Source organism: Dermacentor variabilis, chromosome 9 (assembly GCF_050947875.1).
Source record: "Dermacentor variabilis isolate Ectoservices chromosome 9, ASM5094787v1, whole genome shotgun sequence".
NCBI lineage: Eukaryota > Metazoa > Arthropoda > Arachnida > Ixodida > Ixodidae > Dermacentor > Dermacentor variabilis.
This window is the reverse complement of record NC_134576.1, coordinates 86,716,797-86,742,510: the sequence shown is the minus strand read 5'-3', so window position 1 is coordinate 86,742,510 and position 25,714 is coordinate 86,716,797. Positions and strand designations below refer to the sequence as shown.

The following is a 25,714-nucleotide window of genomic DNA, read 5'->3' as shown; positions in this document are numbered from 1 at the left end:
TTTTGTATGTACCACGGGCATCTTCATAATCGCCGGTTACTGTGCGCAATGAACTGGATCGGAAAAACGGAACAAGAAGCTGTAGCTTTCGAAGGAGAGGCGGACGCTGGACAGCCTTCCAGCTAGCGCTGACAGGCAACTACGGTTGAAGCGCGCTGTCGAAGTCCCTGCAGGACTACGCGAGCGGCTTGGTTATAGGCGGCGGCCTAATGCATATGTGCATTCACTCCTTGTCTTCTCGTCGTCGTCGTCGTCGTCGTCGTCGTCCTCCTCCTCCTCATCATCATCATCATCATCATCATCATCATCATCATCATCATCATCATCATCATCATCATCCATCTCAATACTCTTACTTCCCTTCCCCTCTTCAGTGGGGAATACCAGACTAGAGCGCACCTCTCTGCCATTCATGTAAATAAGGGCTCTCTCTTTTTGCAAATTTTAGGTTCAATGCAGCGACTGCGTAGAACTGGGTGCGAAGCAACCGTTAGTATCTGCGTAAGGCGTGGAACGGCTTATTTGTGAGCTAGGAACTACAGAAGCGAGAAGGTGAGAGCGGTGAACGGGAAAAACTAGACGCACAGAAGCCGGCCTGTTATTTCCTTATTAAAGAGCAACAACGACCAGCGCTTCTGGCTGTACCAGATCGAGGGACTAAAGTCTACTGGCCTAGCCTCACTATACTAAAGAAAATAACACGCATCACATCATCATCATCATCGTCGTCGTCATCATCATCTCTGTATCCTCTGGAAGACAAAGTTATCTACCAACGTTATCCAATTACACTTGTCTTGCGTCATCCTATGCCATCGTATCTATAAGCAAACTTACCGATTTCACGGCACCACTTAGTTCTTTGCCGCCCTCGACTGCGCCTTTTCTCATTCGGCACCCATTTTGAAACCTTACTGGACCACCAGTTATCTGCCGTACGCATTACACGGCCTCCCCAATTCTATTTCTTCCTCCTACTGTCAACTATAATATCGTCTTCCCCCGTGTGCTCTCTAATCCGCATCGTCGTCCTCCCGCGTCTCAACTCAACAAGAGTAGCGTTATTATGCAGCGCAGTTCTCCAGTTGACTTGGAGCAAAGAAAGGGCTTTCCGCCCAAGACGACTTCGCGGATGGCTGTCGTAAAACAATGACGGAAAAGGGCGCGATGAGGACCACAATATTAGCCTTGTTTTATACATAAGTATGACCGGACAGCGGATCGCATTTCTTAGCGCATCACCGATGCGAAATCGTTTAGATGTGGCGGATAATGCCCCCTTCGTCCGAACCGAACCGGGACATCTTTCCGGCAAAGTGCGTTTTGCCCCTTTTATGGAGGAGACCGCGCTCTGGGGAAGACATCTCCCTTTCCCCCTCTTCCTCGATGCTACAAAACAGCATTTACGAGCATCACATGAGACAACCGGCTCATCGCCGTCTACCCTCTCCTGGCGCATTAATGTGAACAAGTAATGTATACTGCTCGAAATTCCGCGAGGAGAAAAGAAAGCGAGATGCGACAGTGATGACAGATTCTGTTTTGTTACATTTTTCGCAGTACATTATTTGTTCACTATGAACCGACTATATTAAGAGTTTGCTGCGGAGTACGCCTACGTTAGCGTGATTCCTTTTCCTAGCGCTAGAAGTGGATGCGATCCCCCAGGTTTTCGAAATTATTCCGGGGTCCCCGACTACGGCACGCTTCGCAATCATATCATGGTATTGGTGTACGTGAGACGCCCCAATTAATCAATTTGCTTTTAAACTAGACATGATGCGGCCCTGTCACATTCATGCATGCGCTAATGTCGACGCCAATGACAACGCCAGTGACGTAGTGACGATGATTGCGACCTGACACTGTCGACGAGAACAACAACGGCGCTAATACGGTGAGGGCGACGGCAAACGTGCAGTTGCAATAGTGCGCCGCGGTTGCAAGAAGAAGAGAGGCGGAGTGGGCGAGGAGGGTATTCGGCGACGACCGAACAAGCTCGGCGTCGAATGCGGCATTAGCGGCTGCTTTCTGTAAGAAAAAAGAAAAAAGAAAAACCTTAACATCCACAGAAATCTGCGGACATGGCCAACGCCGTTCAGTAGACGAAGCGAGCAGCACGGAACGAGCGACTCCTACCCGACTTGGCTGCATGGAACCGCGGCCTGCGCTACCCAGCCTCAGGCGTGCCCAATCTCGCCGCCTCAGAGACCCCGCGCCGGGGTCCCTGAGTTGCAACGAGCTCCAGCCACGCGATTGTGGGCGAGAGTGTGCCACGCTCGGTGCCAGTCGAGCGTCGGCCTACAGCGAAAGGGGTGGACGCGTTACCCTTCGCCTTCTCCACTCTCTGGTAGCGCGGACTGTGGCCGCTCTGGTCACGAAAGCGTAGAACAGGGAGCCGTGGCGGAAGATAAACGGTCGAACCTTTGGCCACCCCCACCACCCTCCCTCTCTCGCCATCGACTACAAATACACCCCTACATTCGCAAAGGAGACAATAGAAGTCTCGTCAGTGTCCTGGAGCGGAAGTCGCTACCAAGATGTCAAAGACGAGACTGCGTTTCGATTGAATTACTCATTTGAATGACATTGAAAGTGCCGACAAATACTGGTTTTCTGCAATACAAAAATGAATGCCAAAGTAGGCCTTTGCAGTGCCGGGCGCCCTAAACTCACGAACACTATTCAGGAAAGCTCGAAACCTAACCTAACGTAATCTAAGCTTATCTACGCACGTCCCCGTTGTGCTTGTGCATTGGGCGTTACACTTCTCCAGACGCACAACAGAGACAAGGGAAGCAACTTAAGGGAGGTCGACCGGACTCACGTTCCATTGTTACCCTACGCAGGGGAGGATGGCCAAGGAACGAAGAGGAATGCAGAGAATGCGCTAAGGTTTGAACTTCACTCAGAGGTGCACATAAATACTACCGTACAGGTCTGTCAAATTCAGAAAGTGCAGCAACGTGCTCATCGCTTTCATGACTTATTGGCCAATGACCGAACGGCGAGAACACGAGGGGATGCGGAAAACGTTCCGTCAACGAAGCACCTCCTTCTCGCAAATGTGCCTAAAATGTTCATACAAAAAAAAAGAACACAGCAAGGAAACAGTACGTTGCGCAGTGTGTGCGTTTTAACACCAGTATAACAAACAAATAATACCCCTCCCCCGCCTTCCCCGCTGCTTGTCGAGTGGCCCGATGTTTAACCCCAATTTGAATAGAAGTTGTCGACAGTCTGCGCAGGTTCACATTTCTTGACCACTCTGCCGTGAGTGCAGCAGGTATTACTTAAGGCAGCGAAATGATTGGCGCCCTGTTATAGAGGGTCCCCGTTAATGACTAAGTGCTGCTTTTATTGTTTGATGCGAGATCAACAGATAATTGCTGGCCAGATGTTTTTCTTTTTATCTTAGGAAGCACAGCTATGAAGCATAACCTGAAAACAAACCTCTATACAGGAATTCTCCGCGCCTGCATTACTCAGTGTTGCCAAAGATTTTCGTGGACATGATGAAAGAGATACCCCTTTCAGGCGCTGTGTACGTATGTTGAAATACGTATGATCGGAATAGTGCTGCAAGTTCGAATAAAATCTGCAAAATGTTTTAGTAAAACGAGTGAAAAGGTAGACAGTTGGTTGTTTTTGCTTTGTGTCATTATGCTGTTGCATGTAGTTCGTTCAAGTCTTTCATGGGTATTCACAATGTTTTTCACCAGGCATTATATTCAAGTGGTTGGACATGTGCTTTTCAAGCCTGCTTTACATGAAATCGCTTATGTAATCATATTGAACGTTCACGTAGTGAGTTTTTGCATGGAATCTGCATTCTCTGAACTTAACAAAGGTCACTAGAGAATTGAAAATTCTTATCCTTTCCTGCAGATGTATTCTTTTCATGACAATGATGACGGCAAGAAATGTGATGAAAATAAGTTTTCAATCAACAGAGTTATTTGCAGGCGGAAGAGTTATGCCACTGAGATCAACCAATATTATTAAGCTGTACTGTGCGACGAATCGTACTGCAGAATACCGGACGTATTCCTGCTTGTCAGTTGTTCGCAAGCTGTTCGTCAGGAGGTCTCTAACATTGCGTAGTGTATATAGGGAATGTCCTGCTCATGCATATGTGTGTTTGTGGTTCCAATGATCGCAATGAATACGTCTAAGATGTCAACTTTCCCCATGTTTGTTACCGAGGTCTCTCTTCAGTTATCAAGGCATCGTCATAGTTGGCAGCGAGTGTTCTTCGTTATCCAATGTGGACGCACTACTGTGCATACTGAGTGACTGACTAAATGGCAAAAGAAATAACAATAAAAATAACTATATACGTATTCGGCCGACGTACTAGCTAACTTACTAGTTAGCGCATTCAATGTCTACCAAGTTTCCTGTGTTTTTAAAGCGTAGCTTTCTTTGCCTCTCTCTTCGACTTTCCGCTGCTGCTGCTGCTGTGGTCTTGCACGCAGCTATAACGCCGGCCACGTGTGGACTCGAGACGCAAGACACTAACGCGGGCTGCGTGGGGACGTGGTTGAGCCGTGGCCATATCACGAAAACATAAAAGGCATGCGTTGTCGGTGTTTCGCTTCGTGACATTTGTTTACGAGCCGTCATTCTCAAAATTCCGAGGAATAACATTGTAAAGAATACAAAGAAGCAAGTCACGCGCCACGTGGAGGGCCTGCGCGGTTGGGGTTCAGAATGATCATTCGCCAAGCGACGCCCGCGGCGTCGACACCGGGTTTTCTGCGACACAGGGCCCCTATCGCGTTAGTACATGACAGGAGCGTGGCACAAAGGAAGGACGACTCGAGAAGCTCGTGTCAACATTTACGCCGCGTCGCATGTGCACAATACCCCCTAGACGCCGTCACTATAGGCGTGACCTCCCCCCCCTCCCCAAATGCAGTGCAGGAGTTGCCGCGCTACTCTGCGTGCTCACCTGCAACAGCAACGACAGTAAAGGGAGGAGGTGGGTAGAATGTTAGCGAAGGAATAGAGAGAGAGAGAGAGAGAGAGAGAGAGAGAGAGAGAGAGAGAGAGAGAGAGGAGGCAGTTTTGTGAGCTACAGCGCTACAATCCATAATAGCGCCGAAGCGTGCAATTAGTGCCGAGGAGACAAAGGCTCCAATAAAGCGTCGAGCGGAGCAAGAGCAACAAACACCAGTGGATCAGGCAATGCAACCTTTCAAATCAAGTCACGACTGTCGCATGTCGTCATTGTATCACGGCCAAATAACGTCGATGATCGTAAAGAGCAGACTAAGCTTCGCTTACATCGATTCCCACAGTGCGTGCGATCAGCATATATTTTTTTCTCGTTCCCGCTTTACGGCGCGAGAAAACGACTACCACATCCTTCAAGGTGTAACGAAGAGGGTCGGCTAAGCTAGCAGGACTGACATATTCGAGACATTAGCCTTGTATATGACGACTAACGTAGTGAAGCGAATTAGGCGTACGCGCAGCTTTCGCCATCTACTACAGTTCGTCAAGAAGCAGCTCAAGTATCCCGCAGAAGCTGCGCAATAAAACCGGCATTTCACTCTTCAATTTCACTGCAGTGTGGAGTGAACATCCCTGAATAATTCTGGAACCATTTCTTCTTGTAAACGCACTTACGCATATTTAGAAAGAACAAACGAACAAGGTTTAAAACAGTTTGCGCTCAAGCGTAGTCCAACGTATGAACTGGGTCACTTCTTATCCTTCTGCACACGCCATGCTACATCTTCATTCACACGCCATTGAAGGATTAAGATCCAATCTGCAACGCTAAGAGGCCGGTGCGAGCCATTGTAATTTCCAATGTACCAAGTAAACGGGATCAACTCTCATTCTTTTCAAGACGTGAGCAGATATTTCTTGGAACAAGATACCTCAATTTTTGTGTGCGGTGATAAGCGGCTCAGAGGGTGCCTTTATGCGTGCAGTTGAAACTGAGAGCGGTGCGACACCGCACATCGGGATAAGCATTGGGCAAACGCAAGTGGCAGTGTCTTGAGTCTTCGCCAACAGTCAATAAATCTGTCGAATACATGTGTGATGCCGTGTTTTTGTGCCACGCAAAGTATAAGCTTCACATCACAGGGCAACAATGCCCTTTTCAAAGTTATCAACAACACGCCAACATGCTACGTTCAGAGTGCGGCGGCGAACACGTGGTGCGAAATTTCGAAACAGTGGAGGCGCACGCGGCTAGCGAAGGGTCGAACGTCGTCTATCCGCACGACTATCTCTTTAACGCAGACATCCGCCGTATCCAGTTTAAATTTCTTTCCCCAAGCAAAAAAAGACTGTCTATCGGCTTGCTGCCACGACAGCACTGAAGAATTCATCATAACAACAGTCAAGCGATTTGCGTAGCCTCGACCTGTTGTGCCTTGCGAGAGCTCCAGAGCTTCGCTAGCCCCGGTTTCTCTCGGCCGCTTGTACCCTAAGCGGGCGGTTAAACCAGCTAGCCATCGCGCACAAATAAGACGATAACGAGCGGCACGCGATTCTGCGGAGACTCGCCCAGGCCAACGAGAATCGCGGGCAGGGGCATCCCGAGCGTGTGAGTACGGTGGTCCCGCGATGGGTGAGAGGGGGGAATGTCTGCTAAGGGAGTTTGAGGGAAGGTGAAGTGGCCAGCGTCCAATCCCCAGCTGGACCGACATGGCTGCGGCCGTACAGGGACAACGAACGTCCCGGCCAGGGGAGAAGCCAGGCGAGGTTGGGCGTACCATGGATCGCCGGGGCGAACCGGCGAACCACCACGATCCAGCGATCAGAGCGAAGCGAGCAACGAGCTGCAGCAACGAGGCAGTAAGCACGTGGAACCGGCAAGGAATGAAAAAAAAAAAGGACACGTAAAAAGGAGCGCTAAGGAAGAAGCGGGCGAGGCACCGCTGGCCAGAGAGGACCATCACCGCCACACACGTAACGCACGTCAGTGCTCGCGTGGGACAGCCGCACACCAAAAGGAAACAGAATAGACGATAAAAACGGGACACGGGATGGAAGAGAAGGAAAAGGCAAGAAAGAAAGGTAAAATAAAAAGCGCGCGAACTTAGAGGCGACACTGCCAACGCTAGTGGTAGGAGCAGGCCAAGCGAGAAGACACACAAAGAAAAAAAAAAGGGAAGCTGAGCGGAATCTCATGCTGGACAAGAACGCTAAAAAAAAGGAGAGAAGACGTTGCAAGTGTAAAAAAAAAGACCGAAAAGGAGGCGGGGGTGGAAGGAAGGATCTCCTCTCGGTTCGCCTCAGAGGAGTTGTCCGTGACAGACAGCCGGCAGTGTTGCCGGCGCGATCAATAAGGACCACGCTGTGCGTTCGACGATGAGAGAAGGGGGGCGAAGGAGGGGAGCGTGCAACGTGGTCTGCTGGGGAGGTTAGGGAAGCGAGGGGGGAAGACTGGGCGCAAAACCCCAAAAGGAGCGAACGCCGCCGCCGCCGGCGTGCGCGCCGCCGGATCCAGCTCGGCGAGCGAGCTGCTAGCAAGCGTACGCACAAACACACGCACACCGCACGAGCGCAGCTACGAAGAACAAGAAGAAGGAGGAGAAGCGAAAGGAAAAGACCCGCGCGACGCGGTTCTGAACCCTGGGTTTCGACCCCACTGGCCTCGCCACTTCCCCCCGTCCTCTTTCGCCCCCCCCCTCCCTCCGGGCATTGCGCGCGCTGGGCCTCGAACCCGCGTTTCAGCCCTGCACGCACGTACACACACTCACACACACTCACACACATACGCACGTACGCCGCGTTTTGCCCTATCTTCCCTGGCCGCCTTCCCTATCCTTCGCCCCTTTTCCTTCCCGACCACCCTCGGTTCCCTCCTGTGGAGCAATCGATTCTGAACCGGCGGCTCGACCCTCAAAGCTGGAGCCAGGGGGGCTGAAGGGGGGGAGGCACGTTTGGCAGTGTGCTGCGTGCGTGCTGTGTGCGTCTGTGCGCCCAACGTGCTGTCCGCTTCCCTAGCCTTCCCTATCCTCCTTTTCGCACACCCTCCCCGCCCACGCTTCCCGAGGCGCGCTCCTCGCTTCTATATGGCGTGCGTGCGTGCGTATTTGCGCGTGAGTGTTGTGGCTTGGTCGGGTGGTGGCGGTGTGTGCGTGGGGGGGGGGGGGAGGAGGAGGCTTTGGATTCGGCTTGTGCGGGCTTTGTTTAGCACGCGCTCAGCTCTGTCCCCCGAGCGGCCCTCCCCTTTCTTTATTTCCTTCCTTCCTTCCATCACTCGCCCTTTCCTTGCTTCCTTCATTTCTCGGCTCTGTTTCATTATTGGTTTCGGTTTCGCGCGCTTGTTTCACATTTTTTTTGTGCACTTCGCTTCGCCTGTCCTGTACCAACGTCTCACACATCCCGCACGTTCGCCGTTGCCAGCTGCCGCCTCCCCTTTTCTTATTTTTTTGTTTCTTTTTCTTCCTTTGACCATGCTTGGTCGCCGTCTTTCTCCGAGGCGTGTTCAAAGAACCATGTCCAGCGCGCCGCTGGCGATAAAGAAAAAGCGAAGCAAAAGCCTCAAAGAGAATGCGAGCGCAAAAGACAAGGAGAGTTGGAAAGAGTCCATCACCAGGCACCGCAGAAACAAGAAAGGTCAAGTTGACGATGCCGAAAAGAAAGAATGCGGAGAGGAAAAAAAAAAAGAATGAGGAAAAAAAAGGTTGCTAGGACCACCAGTGAGGTGGTGGTGTCGTACAAGACGCCGAAGTAGAGACGTGGAAGCGATCAGCAGGAAAAGAAAAAAAAACGAGAAAAATTCAGAAGTAAAGAACGATAAACAGTGTGAAGAAAAAAAAGCAGGGAATAAAAGGGAACAGAAAAAGATAAAGCTGACACAGTTTGCGCCGATTGGTACAGCGGAGCTCTTTCTAACTGCACTCTGGTCTGCGCGTCCATGGAACCCAATGTCACTCCTGCGGGCCTACGGCGCCATCTCCCTCCGCTGTCTTCTCCCCTCCTTTACCACCGTTTTGCACTTCTTTTGAGTCGACCATGCCTCCCTCAAAATCACGTGTTACGTTGTTTTTCTTTTCGTCCCTGTAGCTTATTTCTCCATATTCTGTGCTTGGAAGAAACGACAACGGAGACATGTTCCCCACTATTCCTTGCCTCGTCGAGGGTTGATTTGCCGAAGATTAATTTCTGCGTCACTTTCTGGTCACGCGTCTATATCGCTGAAAGGCCAACTCCGGCGATTTTTTGACCATGTCAAGGCAATGGAATATATAGGTTCCCGATACCCCGCTGATAGCAATATTGTTCCGCAAATTCGAAAATAAATTTAAATACGCAAACAAAGAGAAAAACGAAATCGAAACCTGACTGAGCAGCCGAGCGAACCTCTTCGTGTGACGTCACCAGAGTTAACCCAGTGGGGAAGGCGCGCAAGGCATGCCGGTCCCGTCTGCTGGCAGCGAGGAGCAGACGCTAGCTTATTCGTGACCGCGTCGGACCGCCGCGCGACAATGTCAGCTGCACCAGCTCTTCGGATCTGTCAAACAGTGACGGCTGTGGTTCTGCCGAGTGCAATAACCACGAATCGCCGTTCGCATTCGACCCGCCACCACGACAGCCGGTGCACATGCGCAACATATCGCGCTGCAACATGAAGACCAACGGTATCCCTAACCACTGATTTTGTAAGTGCAGCTTTCTATTTTAAACGAGAAGAAAGGGGGTTAACCGAGGGGCCCGAGTTTTATTAGTCATTTCATAGGAGGCCAACAAACACTGATACCAAGGACAACATAGGGGAATTTACTTGTGCTTAACAAATTAAATAAGGAAACGATAAATTAATGGAACTGAAAGTGGATGGAAAAACAACTTGCCGCAGGCGGGGAGCGATCCCACAACCTTGCCCCACCAGCCCAAACAACTTGCCCCACCTGCGGCAAGTTGTTTTTCCCCATGTGTCGGCTCAAACTGTGTGTGCGGTCGGCGAGGGCTGAAGTTCGTGCGGCCAACAACTCCACTCCCTCCCATTTCTTGCCCGTCCACAGGGAACGCAACTTCTCGCGACAGCAAGTTCTCACGCCAAGCACTATAGCTACACGATCGTCGGCTCCTCGATGCTGTCGTCTGCACGGCCCCGGCATGTTTTGCATGGAAGACTCCTGACGCGATACACAATGTGGCCTGTAGCTGAGGAGGAGGTAAGGTAGGGTGTTCTAGGCAATTAATTAAATTAATTTCTAAAAAGAACGCTGTGCAACTCTCAAACCCGGGCAACTCCGGCGATTATCGATGTCGACAGCTGTCGACATCGAGAAATCGCAGGAGTTGCCCTGAACAAATCGAACGCAATACTCGGGCCACGAACGATGAGACAAGAACGCACGCTGTGAGTTCGCGAGAACTGGATGGTTGAGCAATGGGTGGTTGGGAAAGCCGCATGTCTTGCGAGATAAGGTGCGGTAGAACAGGAAATGTAAGGCTCGACGCTGCGATAGAGTCGAGTAGGGCGGGCGCAGTGTTTGTGTTCGCAACACGGGTTGCACGAGATTACGCGGACTTCGATGGTGCGGAGACTTGACAGAGATGTTTATCTATGAAATTAGAGGCACATATTCTCGGTGCGGCATTTCGCCGTGTTTCCGACTTCGGTGCCGAGAAGTCGCACCATGGTGAAGGGGTGAGCTTGTGCTTATTTTGCTAACTGTCCCAAGAGTTGATAGATAAACGGGTGCTTCGCCGTTCACCACAGGCCGCGTCCTCGAAAGCTTGTCAAACTTCTATACTGAGCTCTAGGGTCTGATTTTTACAAAAATCAATTTTTACAGCTCCGGCAGAGATAAGTTTGTAAATAAAGTTGATATTTCTCTCTCTGCTACAAGTGTGTACTGGTTATCGCCAGTGTGAATAACTTTGGCTTATACATAGCGCCCTCGCATATCTCGGTGGCGAGAGTGTGTCGGAGGAGGGGGAGAGAGAAAGGGAATCGTCGCCACTATTTAGTTGAAAAAGAAAGAGAGAGCAGTACACGCATTTTTATGCGCTCTTTTGAAAACGAGTAAGCGATTGAATGAAGCCAAAGCCGTATCATCTCTGCTTATCTCTGTTCACCGAAGCGTATCCTGTTCACGTTTTCTGACAAAACCCCGTTTTCCCAAGCTTTCTTGATAGATAAGTCAATTCGTTGCGGAATTGCGATAAGCGATGAAAATATAGCCAACGAAAACTTTCCGCGGCAGTAAAAATGTTTGTGCGCGTTTCATTAAGGTGGGGTGTCTAAACCCACGCCGCAGAGCCGGTTGCCTCTGACTTCCAAGAACAGGTCTCAAAGGCTATGCGTTTGCATACTGCATGCAGCGCAGTGACTGCGGAGCCTGAACCACGTGACGGTCATCATGTTTTCTGCACCACCTATGGTGGTGCTGAAAACGGGAGGTACGAGAGTGATACCTTTTTTTCAACGCGTCTTATCGACAAATAGCCAAGCGGTGGTGGTCCGGATTGAGTCCAATTCGGTTATATTGTCGAATTCGCCATCTCGGCAGTTCTTATTGGCTCACAGGGCTGTTGAAGCACCTCTGATTTGTTGTGAGCTTCATCATGATGGCATTCGAGTGTGCCCAAAATAACACTACGGAATGCATTTATGGTTTCACGCCCTTATAATTTTGGTTTCAATGACTACACCTACGTGACAGCGCGGAAAAGCGAACATTTTGGCGAGGAACATTGCAATGGTCTCGCATATATATATATATATATATATATTTCTATCACGGATAGTAAAGCAATGAGCGACGTAAATTATTTCTGCCCTTGCATGTTGGGCGGTGCCGCTTCTTTTGGTGATTACACGGCGATGCATCCCAAATAGGTTTTCTAACACAATTAAAAAAAAATGTGTTGTCGGGAAATCTTTGGAGTCGACGTAGCGTTATAGAAAGCGCAAACTGTTCGCTCAAATAGTAGGTAGTGTTCATTAAGGTCTGATTCTAGTCGTTAAAGCGGATAGTCAAAAAGGGGAGACGTTCGCATGGTACTCTGGATTGAAATGTTTTCCACTAGACCATTTAATAGGCATCGTAATCTGGACCGTGAGTTCTCCTGATGCACTGGAATCCATTCGTGCGTGCAACTGTCCCAGCCGAATCTATAGGACAAGACGCGAGATTGAGGGCGACAGAGGCAGAGACAGAAGGACAGAAAGAGAAATTTATTTAAGTGATCATTAGTAGGAGCTTGACTTTCGCAAGGTTGACACACATTTCGGTCAAGCCTATATGAAGCAGCCACGTCATTTTTTTTGACACAGCAAAGCTTCTTTAATGAAGTGTTCGCAGGCGCTCTCGTTAAAATATGTGGTTGTCCGCAACTAGTTTAGCGTAAATGTTTTTGGCGCCGATGTATTCGTGTTTAAATTCTTTTCGCCTATCTCCCATCACGCGCAGTGCTGTAGCCTGGTAGAGCTTTCACATCATCCTTTCTTTGGATGAGGTATGAGCTTTTCCACAGCCTTTGTAAGATGACATGAAGAGTTATACGCATTGTCTTTAGAGGATTACCTACGAATGACTTTGAAAACGCTTTGTCTTCTCACCGCTTCATGACTGGGGAGCGCAGCCTCCACAATGAAAGATGTCTCCTTCTACTAGACAGGAGATTACCTTACACGCTCGTACTTATCCTGTTGAATGCATATTAAGTTTACACTGCAAATGCACCAAAATGGCAGCAAACTTTCTTTTAGCATGAGGTCTTTCAAGCGCACTGTATGCCGAAATTGTGCGCGTGTTTGTCGACTTGACTGAATGCGAAATATTGTCTTCCACCCAGAGCAGCTACACGTTAGTCTCTTGTAGCTATTTTAACCCGCCGTGGTTGCTCAGTGGCTATGGTGTTGGGCTGCTGAGCACGAGGTCGCGGGATCGAATCCCGGCCACGGCGGCCGCATTTCGATGGGGGCGAAATGCGAAAACACCCGTGTGCTTAGATTTAAGTGCACGTTAAAGAACCCCAGGTGGTCAAAATTTCCGGAGTCCTCCACTACGGCGTGCCTCATAATCAAAAAGTGGTTTTGGCACGTAAAACCCCAAATATTATTATTATTATTGTAGCTATTTTCATTTTTCATGGCACATTCAGTACCTTGCGGATTTTCGTAGAACTAATTGAGAGAGAAAGAAAAAAAAGGCTATAGCTTATCTACTGAATGTCCTATGCAATTCTTGTGAGGGAAGTACGGTAACGGCCAGCCGAGAGTTCCCTCACGCGTGGCAGTAGAAGCTTTTTTTTTTTTTACATCAAGCTACGCACAGGAGCAGAGAGAAAGCAAGTAGAAGCTTCAGGGCGAGAATTTGAGAAATGCGCCACCAGTGTTCGAGGAGTCAGATGTACGGTGGCACCGCGGAGCGTGCTGGAATTTGCGACATAAAAGCATCACAGAAAGCAGCCCGTAGGTAATACACTCTTACCCAGCCTAGCAGATTCGAACTCGCCGCGAGACACTACGGCGAATGCAAAAGAAAGGAGAGAGAGAGAGAGAGACGTTGCAGGCCACTGCCGTGGACCTCACAGCTTGCCGGCGACATTGGATCGACTTTCACCGGTTCAGCCACCTCGCTAGCAGACGAGGAATCCGAACTAAAATTTTTGCCTCTTCGGCTGTGAATTCCATTTGGCACAAAAGGACTCACGCTCACTTCGCGCGGGGGGGGAAAGGGTTGCCTCGCCCAGTCCGAGAGAAAATGCGCGCTCGCTGGAAAACGCTAATGGTGTAATTTGATGTCCCAGTGCGAATCCCTCGGCAAAAGAAAGAACCAGCCGTGGTTACATTTGTGCAGGTGGCATTTGCACTCCTTGGCTGGAGGTTTTGTTACCAAGGCATCGGAGACCAGCGCTGAACTTCGAGAGAACTAGTACTACTCGAACGTTGTCATCGGCAAACGTAAGTTTCTTTCGAGAGCGACTTGACGAAAGGAATTTGTCGTTTGACCATATTCTCACCGACTCGCTTTGTTTCTTGTAGTCAGTTCGCAGATGGCTAGGGCTTTCTTTTTTTTTTTTTTTTGCCTTTTCGTTCCGGCAAACCATGCTCGGAACTACCGTATAGCGAAGTGTTCCGCGATGGCGTTATAGTTTAGTACAAAGCTCTTATAAAATAAGAATGTTTTGTTCCTCAATTCAGAAAAAAAATATAATAATCTTTCCAATCACGTTGCTGCCAGAACGAAGGTAAAGTTATTGTGCGAGAACAACAACAACAACAACAACAACAACAAAAAGGAGTGAGAGATGAATTTTACCTTGTCAGCCTGTGGCGTGACGTTGCTGAGACGAGCTCTCCCCTATCCTACCATGTCCCAGGACCGGGGGTTACATCTAGAAAGGAGTAAGTGAAAATACGTTAGGTTTGCGAGCAAACTATCAGCAAACTGTAACCAGAGTACCACGCGTTAACGTTTACGTCAAGCCAGTGGAGAGTTAGAAAGACAGTTCAAGAAGGCCGGCATCTGCAAGATCTTACAAACGAAGGAACCTTTTCTTCGAAGTTGACGTTACGACTGACAAAGCAATTCAATGAGTTCAACGTTTATGAACTCACTAAATTTCTTTCAGATAACGAAAAATGTACTGGAAATTGAACTGGAATGTAACAGCATAATGCCTTTGCTGTTACATTCTCGACTTATGCTCCAATTCCTTCCATTTGAGGAGGAGAGAAAACTGTATGTCATTACTGCAACTTACTCGAAACATACAAATTTCCATTGAAGGGATGGTATGCTAGGTATGCAGCGACTGCACCCTTTGGTCGCAACAGACTCCAGATAAAGGAATATTTGGAATCGAATGCGTTTGTAGCGGAGAACTTCGTCTCTCAGCCTCGCTTAAGCATCGTGTTGCAGCAAAGTGAGCAAATGTCACATAGTTAAGGCTTGAGATATATTAAAATGACACGTAAGAGGACAGAATAAATTGCTTTAGACTCGTAAGGTTCTCCTTCGAAATCTCATTTTCATGAATTTTATGGTAAGATGGTCATTACTATTCTTGTAGAAAACTTTCTGCGGCAGTGACGGGAAAGTTAGCGAGGCAAATCGTGGTACCCAAGTGCTCCTGAAAATCGTCCCACATTCTCATTCGGGTTATAGTTTAAGCTGGGGAAGAGAAAACTTCTTGTCTATATATACTACAGCAAAATAACACAAAACACACCTCCGAGTGTCTAAGTTTAACTGTTTTTCGGTTTTTCATTTTACTGTGTTTCCCTTTCGCATCTTCAAATGCGAAACCGTGGCACGTGAAAGCTAAGCTGATACACTAGTTGGTTAAAAAAAATCTTCAAAAAACAAAAGCGTTGTCAAGCCAGTGGCGACTACTTGGCGCAGTAACAAATCTGCAGAAACTACGGCGCCGTACCTTTTCCTTCATCACCCTAGAGTTACCTTTCAGCGGGTGTAGAAGACAAACTGAAAATCAACCCTCTTTTCAATGTCACGCTGAAGCCCACGGTGATGTGGTAGATTTCAAGGTGTTTTATTTGGCTCGTTCTGGCGCAGCTATGGCAATCAAAGTTTGCCAAGTCGTTTGCTAAAACCGCATGTAACGATACGTATGTCACAAAAGACGTGAAATACTCATGACGCTTAAATATTTGCCAGTCGTAATACTCACGGACCAAAGGACCAGGCAGGATTCCGTAAAGGCTACTCAACAATAGACCATTATCGCACTATCAATCAGGTGATAGAAAAATGTGCGGAATATAACCAACCTTTATATATAGCTTTCATTGATTACGAGAAAGCATTTGATGCTGTCGAAACCTCAGCAGTCATGGAGGCATTGCGGAATCAGGGTGTAGACGAGCCGTATGTAAACATACTGAAAGATATCTATAGCGGCTCCGCAGCCACGGTAGTCCTCCATAAAGAAAGCAACAAAATCCCAATAAAGAAAGGCGTCAGGCAGGGAGATACGATCTCTCCAATGCTATTCACAGCGTGTTTACAGGAGGTATTCAGAGACCTGGATTGGGAAGAATTGGGGATAAGAGTTAATGGAAAATACCTTAGTAACTTGCGATTCGCTGATGATATTGCCTTGCTTAGTAACTCAGGGGACCAGCTGCAATGCATGCTCACTGACCTGGAGAGGCAAAGCCGAAGGGTGGGTCTAAAAATTAATCTGCAGAAAACTAAAGTAATGTTTAACAGTCTCGGAAGAGAACAGCAGTTTACGATAGGTAGTGAGGCACTGGAAGTGGTAAGGGAATACATCTACTTAGGACACGTAGTGACTGCGGATCCGGATCATGAGACTGAAATAATCAGAAGAATTAGAATGGGCTGGGGTGCGTTTGGCAGGCATTCTCAGATCATGAACAGCAGGTTGTCATTATCCCTTAAGAGAAAAGTTTATCACAGCTGTGTCTTATCAGTACTCACGTACGGGGCAGAAACCTGGAGGCTTACGAAAAGGGTTCTACTTAAATTGAGGACGACGCAACGAGCTATGGAAAGAAGAATGATAGGTGTAACGTTAAGGGATAAGAAAAGAGCTGATTGGTTGAGGGAACAAAGGCGAGTTAATGATATCTTAGTTGAAATCAAGAAAAATAAATGGGCATGGGCAGGACACGTAATGAGGAGGGAAGATAACCGATGGTCATTAGGAGTTACGGAATGGATTCCAAGGGAAGGGAAGCGTAGCAGAGGGCGGCAGAAAATCAGATGGGCGGATGAGATTAAGAAGTTTGGAGGGACAACATGGCCACAATTAGTGCATGACCGGGGTAGTTGGAGAAGTATGGGAGAGGCCTTTGCCCTGCAGTGGGCGTAACCAGGCTGATGATGATGATGATGATACTCACGGGCCTTTCTTTGATAACGTTGTGTGGAGAAAAGAAGCGACTACTCGGCAATACCTGTGTAGCGTGCACAGATGGGTCCCTTGTCCCCCCCCCCCCCCCCCCCTTGACTCAATCAGAGCTAAATTTAGCCTTTATCTTAGCGCTCAGGGAGCCATAGCCCGGCAGCAGGGTTGCCAGCCTGAGCTGGAGGGATCGGGTTCGAGAGAACCAATGCAGGTACATTCCATGAAGCTCAAACCCGAGCTCATCAGGAGTTATGAGGCTCACAAGCGCGTTAGTTTGTTGCGAAAATGTGACAGTTGTGCGGCGATGGCGGGTACAGAAGTGGCGAAAAGAGACTAGGGCAACAAGACAGAAAGATGCCGATTCGTGCCCGCAACCTTTGACCACGGCGAGTCCCCTTCCATGAATAGGGAGGAAGCACGAATGAAAGAGTGGAGCGTATAGAACATCTTCCCTGGCGACGTTATGAGTGCTAACGAATCACGTTGGGCACGTGTCAGCGCACCGAACTATACCACACCACGACAAAAGATCGCTCGAAATTGAGAGAAATGAAGAGCTAACTTGAGAAATAGAACTCACGGCCCTATTACCTGCTTATAGCGCTGTACACCCTTCCTGCCTTTTCTTCCCCTTAATTGGTTCGTCATTCATACCTGAATTGGAACAAAAAAAAGCTTTCGCGCCAGTAGCCAAAGGCTCATGGAGGTCTATCATCAATACACATATAGCAGCAGCTACAAAAAAAAAACACAAAGGTAGTGTATAGCAAAAAAAGGCCAACAACTCGGTATCAAGAGTACGACGTAAGTGGTCGACAGGCTTCAGATCGACTGATTCCTAAACTGAGTGGGATTTTGTTCTCGGTCCCCTTCGTCAACTGGCTCACTCTGTGAGCCAGTTGAAGATAATACGGTGACTATATCGTTTGCTACGTTGGGGAATATGGGGGAGGAAGGGGGATGAATGTTGCGCAAGTTGAAAGATGCGAAGAGTTTCTAAATAGGGCATAAAACATTTCCCAAAAGAAAAAAGAAATTGATCAGACTCTTCTCTAATCCACGTTCTAACTTCCAGTGTAACCGTACGGGTGGCATTTGACGCCTGAAGGTTTGTTCATTCGTTTTGCTCTTGCTTTCAAAACATTTGTGTTTTGGGTCAATAGGATAATTACTTCTGCATTTGGTACTGGGAGAAGGATGTTTGCGATGCAATTGTACCCCTTGTTCTGGTTAACAGCACTTATGCATTTACTTGAGAGTCTAGAACCGAGGTGGAGAAGTTTTTTGGTCGAAAGTGATTTTTACCATTGGCCAGCCGCCTTTCTTTAATTATACGTTCTGCAGTGCGATTGGCTGAAATTGCCTCTTACGAAGAATATTACAGTGAAGCTACTGATGCGACTATACAAGCACCCGAGAACATTACAGGCGAGTTCCCACGGTTTTCTGAAAAGAAGAAAGAAATACCAGATAACTCACGAAATTTATATTTCGAGAAAAAAGTAAAGGAATACGATAGGGGCAATATGCAGGCAAATTTTAAAGTCACGCGCTGTGTCCTGTGTGCCTTCTCCCTTGTCGTGCGTTTCTTTGCGGAAAAAAAAACTACTAAAATTTTGAATTGTGTCTGTAAATGAGTGGGGTTCAATGATAACTGCCAGACCCTCGTTTTTGGCCCGTTCGGAGATGTTATATCCCAATCTTCAAAAGTTTCTCCGCCTGACTGAGAGGATCAAGAACGGCAGGGGAATTTTCAACAAATAAAGGGACACTTTATATGGGTGACGTTTACAGAAAGCTTGAACTGCGCAGGGTAATTATGTACCTTATTTATTTATTTACTTTTCAATACTGCCAGTCTTTTTTCGAGACCATAGCAGGTGGGCGTACATATTGTACACGCAGGTATAATAATGCATCGGCACTACACGGCAAAACAGAAACAGGAATCCATTGTGGTGACACTCTTCACATATGTATAAGAGCTAAAGGTATACACAATAAGTTTCCTTAATGATAATTAGGGATGAATGCCGAGCTGAAATTCTATGAACAACGCACTTGTAAGGCTTATAGCTTATGCGCACTTATAATAGAAATAATATAGAAAGCACACATTGTTAATCTCGGATAACACAAAGTAAACAACAGTAAAAGATAGCAATTATATATGAAATTGAGTGATACACAGGCAGATAACAGCAAACCTGAAAACACTGAATATAATTTCTGAATACTCGCCTTTAGCCAAATGCCAACGAGTTGTACACTGCATGGAGTTGCTCCTCCCCGGTTTTCTCGGTTAACTTTGCAAGATACGGTGTTCATATGTCCTTCCAGTAGGAAGCGATTAATAGGAAGCAGGAAGCGTGTGGTGGAGTGACGAACGGTGAATGTTTCATCTGTGTAGGATTTCTTGTAGCCCTTGTAGAAAGTTGATTATTCAAGCGTTTCGGACCGTCACGATGCCGTTACCCGCGATGTTTCTCATGTTCTTAAAAAACTGCACAACATGCAGATTTCAGATTCAGTGAATATAGAGAGAATGTCAAGCGTCCCGTGTGGCGAAAATGTCGCGCTTCTGGCTCATATTGAAGCGTTGGGAATTAGTGAACCCTCATTTCTTTTCGGCATTTCTATGCGTGGTACGAGGATATAGCTTGGTTTCTTGGGCGTCCTCAGTGAACTACATATGCAAGCCATCTTTTCATATATGGCTGAATTAAGGGGCAGGGTATGGGTAATGGGTACGCAAAGTTCGAAGCGTGGGGAATAATTACGGTCTCTGCAATAAATTACGTATGTAAGTGCTTCGAAGCGTTATGAGCGTGTTTCGCATGGAACGAAAAATTTAGCCAGCTGCCCTGGTATAACTGCGAGTGCCACCAAGATTAAGTTCTGTGAACGCGGAGGGATAGCTATTAGAAATGTGTGTCACGCTAGGCACATTAGGATAAAATGTAGCCTTTGCAAAAAAAAACATCTTTTAGGAAGTGCTTCAAAGTCCCACGCTGCTGTTCTCAGCTACGTTTGCCAATGTCCTGAGAGAAATCTACGTTACACGATGGTGACGTTTTGTACCTATACGGAACATTTGAATTGCGGTGTGTCCTGAAATTTTCGCGTTCTTGGCTTAATTAGGAGCGTCCTGAATAATTTTTCAACTGTCCTTTTTGTTTTGTATTTCCGTGCATGTCACGAAGATTGTACTCGGTTTCTCCGGTGTCCTCGGTGAAATATAGAGTCAAACTAGTTAACATTTGACGAAGTAAGGGGCCCGTTGTGACTTATGTGTAGGCAAAGTTCAAAGTGTGCGGACTAATTATGCAAGCGATGTATGTGTGTGTTACGAACAACGCAGAATTTATGTCCGCGCTCTGTGAGAACTGTGAACGCAACCAAGATCAAATTTAGCAAACATTGGGGGCGGGAGGCGGGGACCCTATAGCCAATATTCTGGCGAAGTAAATTACGTGTGGATGAATTACTGCCTTTGTAAGAATTCCTGAGCGACTGCTGGAAGTCGTTATGTGCGGGCCAGGTTTCAAACGGCACAGTAAGGCAGGGGCAACGCTTTCAACTATACTATTAATAAAATACAGGCAACGGACCTCGTACTGTGACTGCACGAAAGAAAGAGTTTCGCTGGAAATCGGGTTGTGATCGTGCAAGGTCACGCAAGTCTGCTGTATTATTATTCTTATTTTTTTTGCACAGGAGCTTTTTTGTAATCGAATGGATTAAGCCGTTACTTCACTATTATACCAGCAAACACCGTATGACACCTCAATACACTCTACCACAAATGTAGATAGAGTATTTCGTAGCATTAATGGTGTCGTATGCAGCAAATGTTTCCTTTCACCCCTCAAGAATAGGAATCACTTGATAACCTATCTGAGAAATAAATGAGTCTAGACAAGAGGCCGCCATCTCGAAGCCGCCCGGCTTACGTTTCAGTGAACATTTTGTTGCTTCAGGGCTGTGACTTCCTGAGCCAGGTGGACAACTGACCCTGTCGGAGAGAGGCACTAGGCAGACGAGAGAGCAACGGCATCTCTACTGTGCCGATTTCTCTTTCAGGCAGCGCAGCTCTCCCAGGCAGACCTTACCACACGCCACGGCCGTGGGCCTCAGTGAGGCCAATTGCCGTCTACGTGAATGCCTGGGGACAGTGTAAAAAAAATTTGGAAGTATTAGACAGGACGAGCGAAGTCTCGGTGAAGATGCCGCCTTGGCTTAGCGCAGTGTCAGTAGGATAGTCACTTGTGGACCAGCACGAAACCAATGGGGATGTCAGCATCGACGCACTTTCTGCCGATAGATACTGCTTCCTTTTACTTCCCCTGCCTGAGCTCTTCGCTCGTGTTAATGACGCCCATGAACTCTCAAACGTGGTAGCTTATGTTGTTGGTAGCAGGACAGGCTCGCTCGTTCGCTCGCTCGCAACGCACAATGTTCATGTTTTCGTTGACCCGCCGCCTACAGACGTTCTGGGCGCCAGCCTCCGCGGCTCCCCGCACGTGTGAGTCCGCGACAGAGCTCGTAGAGGAGCCCCACGTTGGACGCCAGGGTAAGAAGTCGCGGCCCCGAAGCAACTGTCCAGCAGGCCTCGGCTGCAGCTTGGCCGTGCCTCATTTTCCTTCCCTATATGCAATACCGGTGGGAGTGTCTTGTAGCGACGTTCGCACAAGCGCTCCCTACGACTTCGAGTTCTCATCGCAAGGAAAAAAAAATGGCGATGAAACCATCGAAGATGATTGTCAACGTAAGCGACTAGCCAAAATAAATGGTCGATCAATCGATCGAGCAAGCAAGGAAGGAAGCGAGCAGGCAAGTAAACGAACGAACGAACGAACGAACGAACGAACGAACGAACGAACGAACGAACGAACGAACGAACGAACGAACGAACGAACGAACGAACGAACGAACGAACGAACGAACGGACGGACGGACGGACGAACGAACGAACGAAAAACGAACGAACGAACGAACGGACGGACGGACGGACGGACGGACGGACGGACGGACGGACGGACGGACGGACGAACGAACGAACGAACGGACGGACGGATGAACGAACGAACGAACGAACGAACGAACGAACGAACGAACGAACGGACGGATGGACGGACGGACGGACGGACGGACGGACGGACGGACGAACGAACGGACGAACGAACGAACGAACGAACGAACGAACGAACGAACGAACGAACGAACGGACGGACGGACGGACGGACGAACGAACGGACGAACGAACGGACGAACAGACGAACAGACGGACAGACGGACGGACGGACGGACGGACGGACGAACGAACGAACGAACGGGCGGACGGACGGACGGACGAACGAACGAACGAACGAACGAACGGATGAACGAACGAACGAACGAACGAACGAACGAACGAACGAACGAACGAACGAACGAACGAACGGACGGACGGACGGACGAACGAACGAACGAACGAACGAACGAACGAACGAACGAACGAAAAACGAACGAACGAACGAACGGACGGACGGACGGACGGACGGACGGACGGACGGACGAACGAACGAACGAACGAAAAACGAACGAACGAACGAACGAACGGACGGACGGACGGACGGACGGACGGACGGACGGACGGACGAACGAACGAACGAACGAACGGACGGACGGACGGACGGACGGACGGACGAACGAACGAACGAACGAACGAACGAACGGACGGACGGACGGACGGACGGACGGACGGACGGACGAACGGACGGACGAACGAACGAACGAACGAACGAACGAACGAACGGACGGACGGACGGACGGACGGACGAACGAACGAACGAACGAACGGACGGACGGACGGACGGACGGACGGACGGACGGACGGACGGACGGACGGACGAACGAACGAACGAACGAACGAACGGACGAACGAACGAACGAACGAACGGACGGACGGACGGATGAACGAACGAACGAACGAACGAACGAACGAACGAACGAACGAACGAACGGACGGACGGACGGACGGACGGACGGACGGACGAACGAACGAACGAACGAACGAACGAACGAACGAACGAACGAACGAACGAACGGACGGACGGACGGACGGACGGACGGACGGACGGACGAACGAACGAACGAACGAACGAACGAACGAACGAACGAACGAACGAACGAACGAACGGACGGACGAACGAACGAACGAAAAACGGACGGACGGACGGACGGACGGACGGACGGACGAACGAACGAACGAACGAAAAACGGACGGACGAACGAACAAACGAACGAACGAACGAACGAACGGACGGACGAACGAACGAACGAACGAACTTAAGGTTGTCCAATGCCTTCGTTGCAACTCATCTTCGTTGCATCTTCGTGTCTTCCATTCTTTTCGATGCTCTGCACAACACAGTGCAGATGACAAACAGTAGAATCCTAACCTGGAGTCATACCCAGCCCCGGCCTAAAGAAAGTTCTCGTTCATCTATCAAGCACGAAGGTCTGCTACCAGTCGAAGAATATTTTATGCAAGAATGACGCGAGAGATTCAGAAAATACCGTTGATTAAAAAGGCACACGTATTTTGATACTAACTGAGAAGACCTGAGCTAGCCACTGGATCTGACCCCCATGCTGAAACGGTTTTCTGAAGTTGCCGTGCAAGTCTCGAAAACAATCTTTTCTTCCTCATCTTTGTAGCTTCCGCATACTCACGTTGTACTGGATGTTCAATCTTCTCTTATGAAAGCTTGCGCACCCCCTACACATTTGAATGAATTTACGACATGACCTCTGCACAGCTCTCAATCAGTTAGACAGAAAACCGTTCACCTTGAATAAGATCTTGGTACCATGGCCGCACATATGGCAGCTACAAAAGGCCACAACAGCGCTGCTGCTATATTAACGCGACAGCTTTAAGGAGCTCGTGTCGCAGAAAAGCTGGTGTTGTTGGTGTCGGCGTCAGTGGCGTTGGCCATGAGCGAAAAATCCCGGAAGGCAATTCATAAATAAAAACAACTTGCAAGATGGGCTGGGTGGGAATCGAACCAGGGTCTCCGGAGTGTGAGACGGAGACGCTATCACTCAGCCATGAGTTCGACGGTTCAAAGCGAGACAAAAGCGCCTCTAGTGAATGCGGTGCTGCCTTAGAAACGTGCCGTAGAAAGTTATACTGCGCTTTTTGAAAGCCACCGGATTGAGTCGGCGTCTGTGATCCTGACTGAGTGACCGAGTGATATACCCAGTGGACTTTCTCTTCTTTTAAGATTTCCGTCCCTGTTCTCTTTCTCCAGTGTAGGGTAGCCAACCAGGCTCAGTCCGGGTTAACCTCCCTACCTTTCATTTTTCATTTGCTCTCTCTCTCTCTCTCCCTCTCTGGGGGTTAATAGGTGCTGTATATACATATATATATATATATATATATATATATATATATATATTGCCGCAGGCCTCACGGCAAATTTACAATTCGACTGCTGTCTAAAATTATGAGCGGAATTATTAAGCACCGCATAATTATTGTAGACAGCGAAAGCTACCATGGTGGAAATTAGAAATATCTTTTTAAAAATACATTATGCTTATCAATGCATTAAAGTTATCGTTTCGTATGTCGGCGGTTCGTCCCACTCGGGTTACTTTAATACTCAACCGACAGAAAATTTTCACTGTGCACATTATTAAAAGACGCGTTGGTTTAAACACGCATGTGTGCGTTGGCCACAGATATCGGTTTAAGAAGCATGCATTGCTTTGCTTTCATAAACTTCGAGCCCCTTCAACATTCGCAAACATAGCGTGCCGTTTATCTAGTGCTTTCCCTTTTTTTTCTCTCTCTCGAGCAAATAAATCATTCTGATCTTGACTCCGAATGCACGAAATCGCGCTGAAGTGGATCTGAAAAGACGCGCGATCAATTACAATGACAAACAAAAAAAATAAGGAAGAAAGAAAGGAACGCGTTAACAATACTATTTGCAGCTGTTGCGACGTCCCCTCCTTTTCGCAATCACGCCGACAAGAGCTGCTTTCTTGAGAATCGGGAAATAAAAGCGTTGTCCCCGCAGAGAAGGGTGGTTGGATGATTTGTGGCGAAATGGGCCCTCCTCGCTAGGCTAAAGCGTAGGAACAGCGTTGCCAAACGTTTCGACAATACAAGCGGCTCCATTCAACTACGATTCTATTAGGGCCGAAGTAATAAACACCTAAGCAGTGCAGTTTTACTTTCTGTTTTGTTTCATCTCCTTTAAGCTACATTAAAGGTGCTGAAGTGGTTTTTATGATTCAAAAGGCGGGGTCTGCCAAGGCTTGTCGGCCGTGATTCTGTTATATTGGCCGCGTTGAATTGTGTCAAATCTCGAAATGACAAATTGCGCCTAACTTTCTTCGCGAGGAAAGCAAACGGACGGCATCAAAATGATTGCGGGCTACTGGAGACTGAGAATGTGATAAGGAGCAAGACGTTTATGAAAAAGAAATCTTACGTTCCTTCGATCACATTGATAGATATCGTCTATGTTTAGCTAGATATCATTTTATGTTGGGGTATAGAGGCGATGGCAACTGCGACCGTGCCTCACAGGCAAACTTATGTGACTACATTTCCCTCACGACCAGAAAGATCTATTACATTATCCTTCTCCAACAAAGTTCGAATGTTCACTTGCTCATTCCCTTCTCATATTAGCCTTATGGCGGGGTTTTTAAATCCCAGTGCTTCTTGAATCGCGGTCCTAGCTCGCCTCGCTTCCTTGGGGCAAAAGAGAATAACAGTTGTTTGAAATATGGCCAGTTATATTACAGCGGTGGCAGTGTAGGCGTACATCACCCACGTTTGTAAACCTAACCGAAAACACAGGACGATGCCGAAGGCAGTGTGGTG

General features: G+C 48.2%; 1 protein-coding gene across 9 annotated transcripts in view; it reads right to left on the bottom strand.

Moving 5' to 3' along the window:
- Positions 1–25,714, bottom strand: part of LOC142557054 (uncharacterized) — a 332,986-nt gene that overhangs the window by 227,013 nt on the left and 80,259 nt on the right. For all 9 annotated transcript variants that reach the window (XM_075668611.1, XM_075668613.1, XM_075668610.1 and 6 more), the window contains exon 2: positions 14,253–14,328. The gene's annotated coding sequence lies outside the window, so the exon portion shown is untranslated. The remainder of the gene's footprint in view (positions 1–14,252; positions 14,329–25,714) is intronic.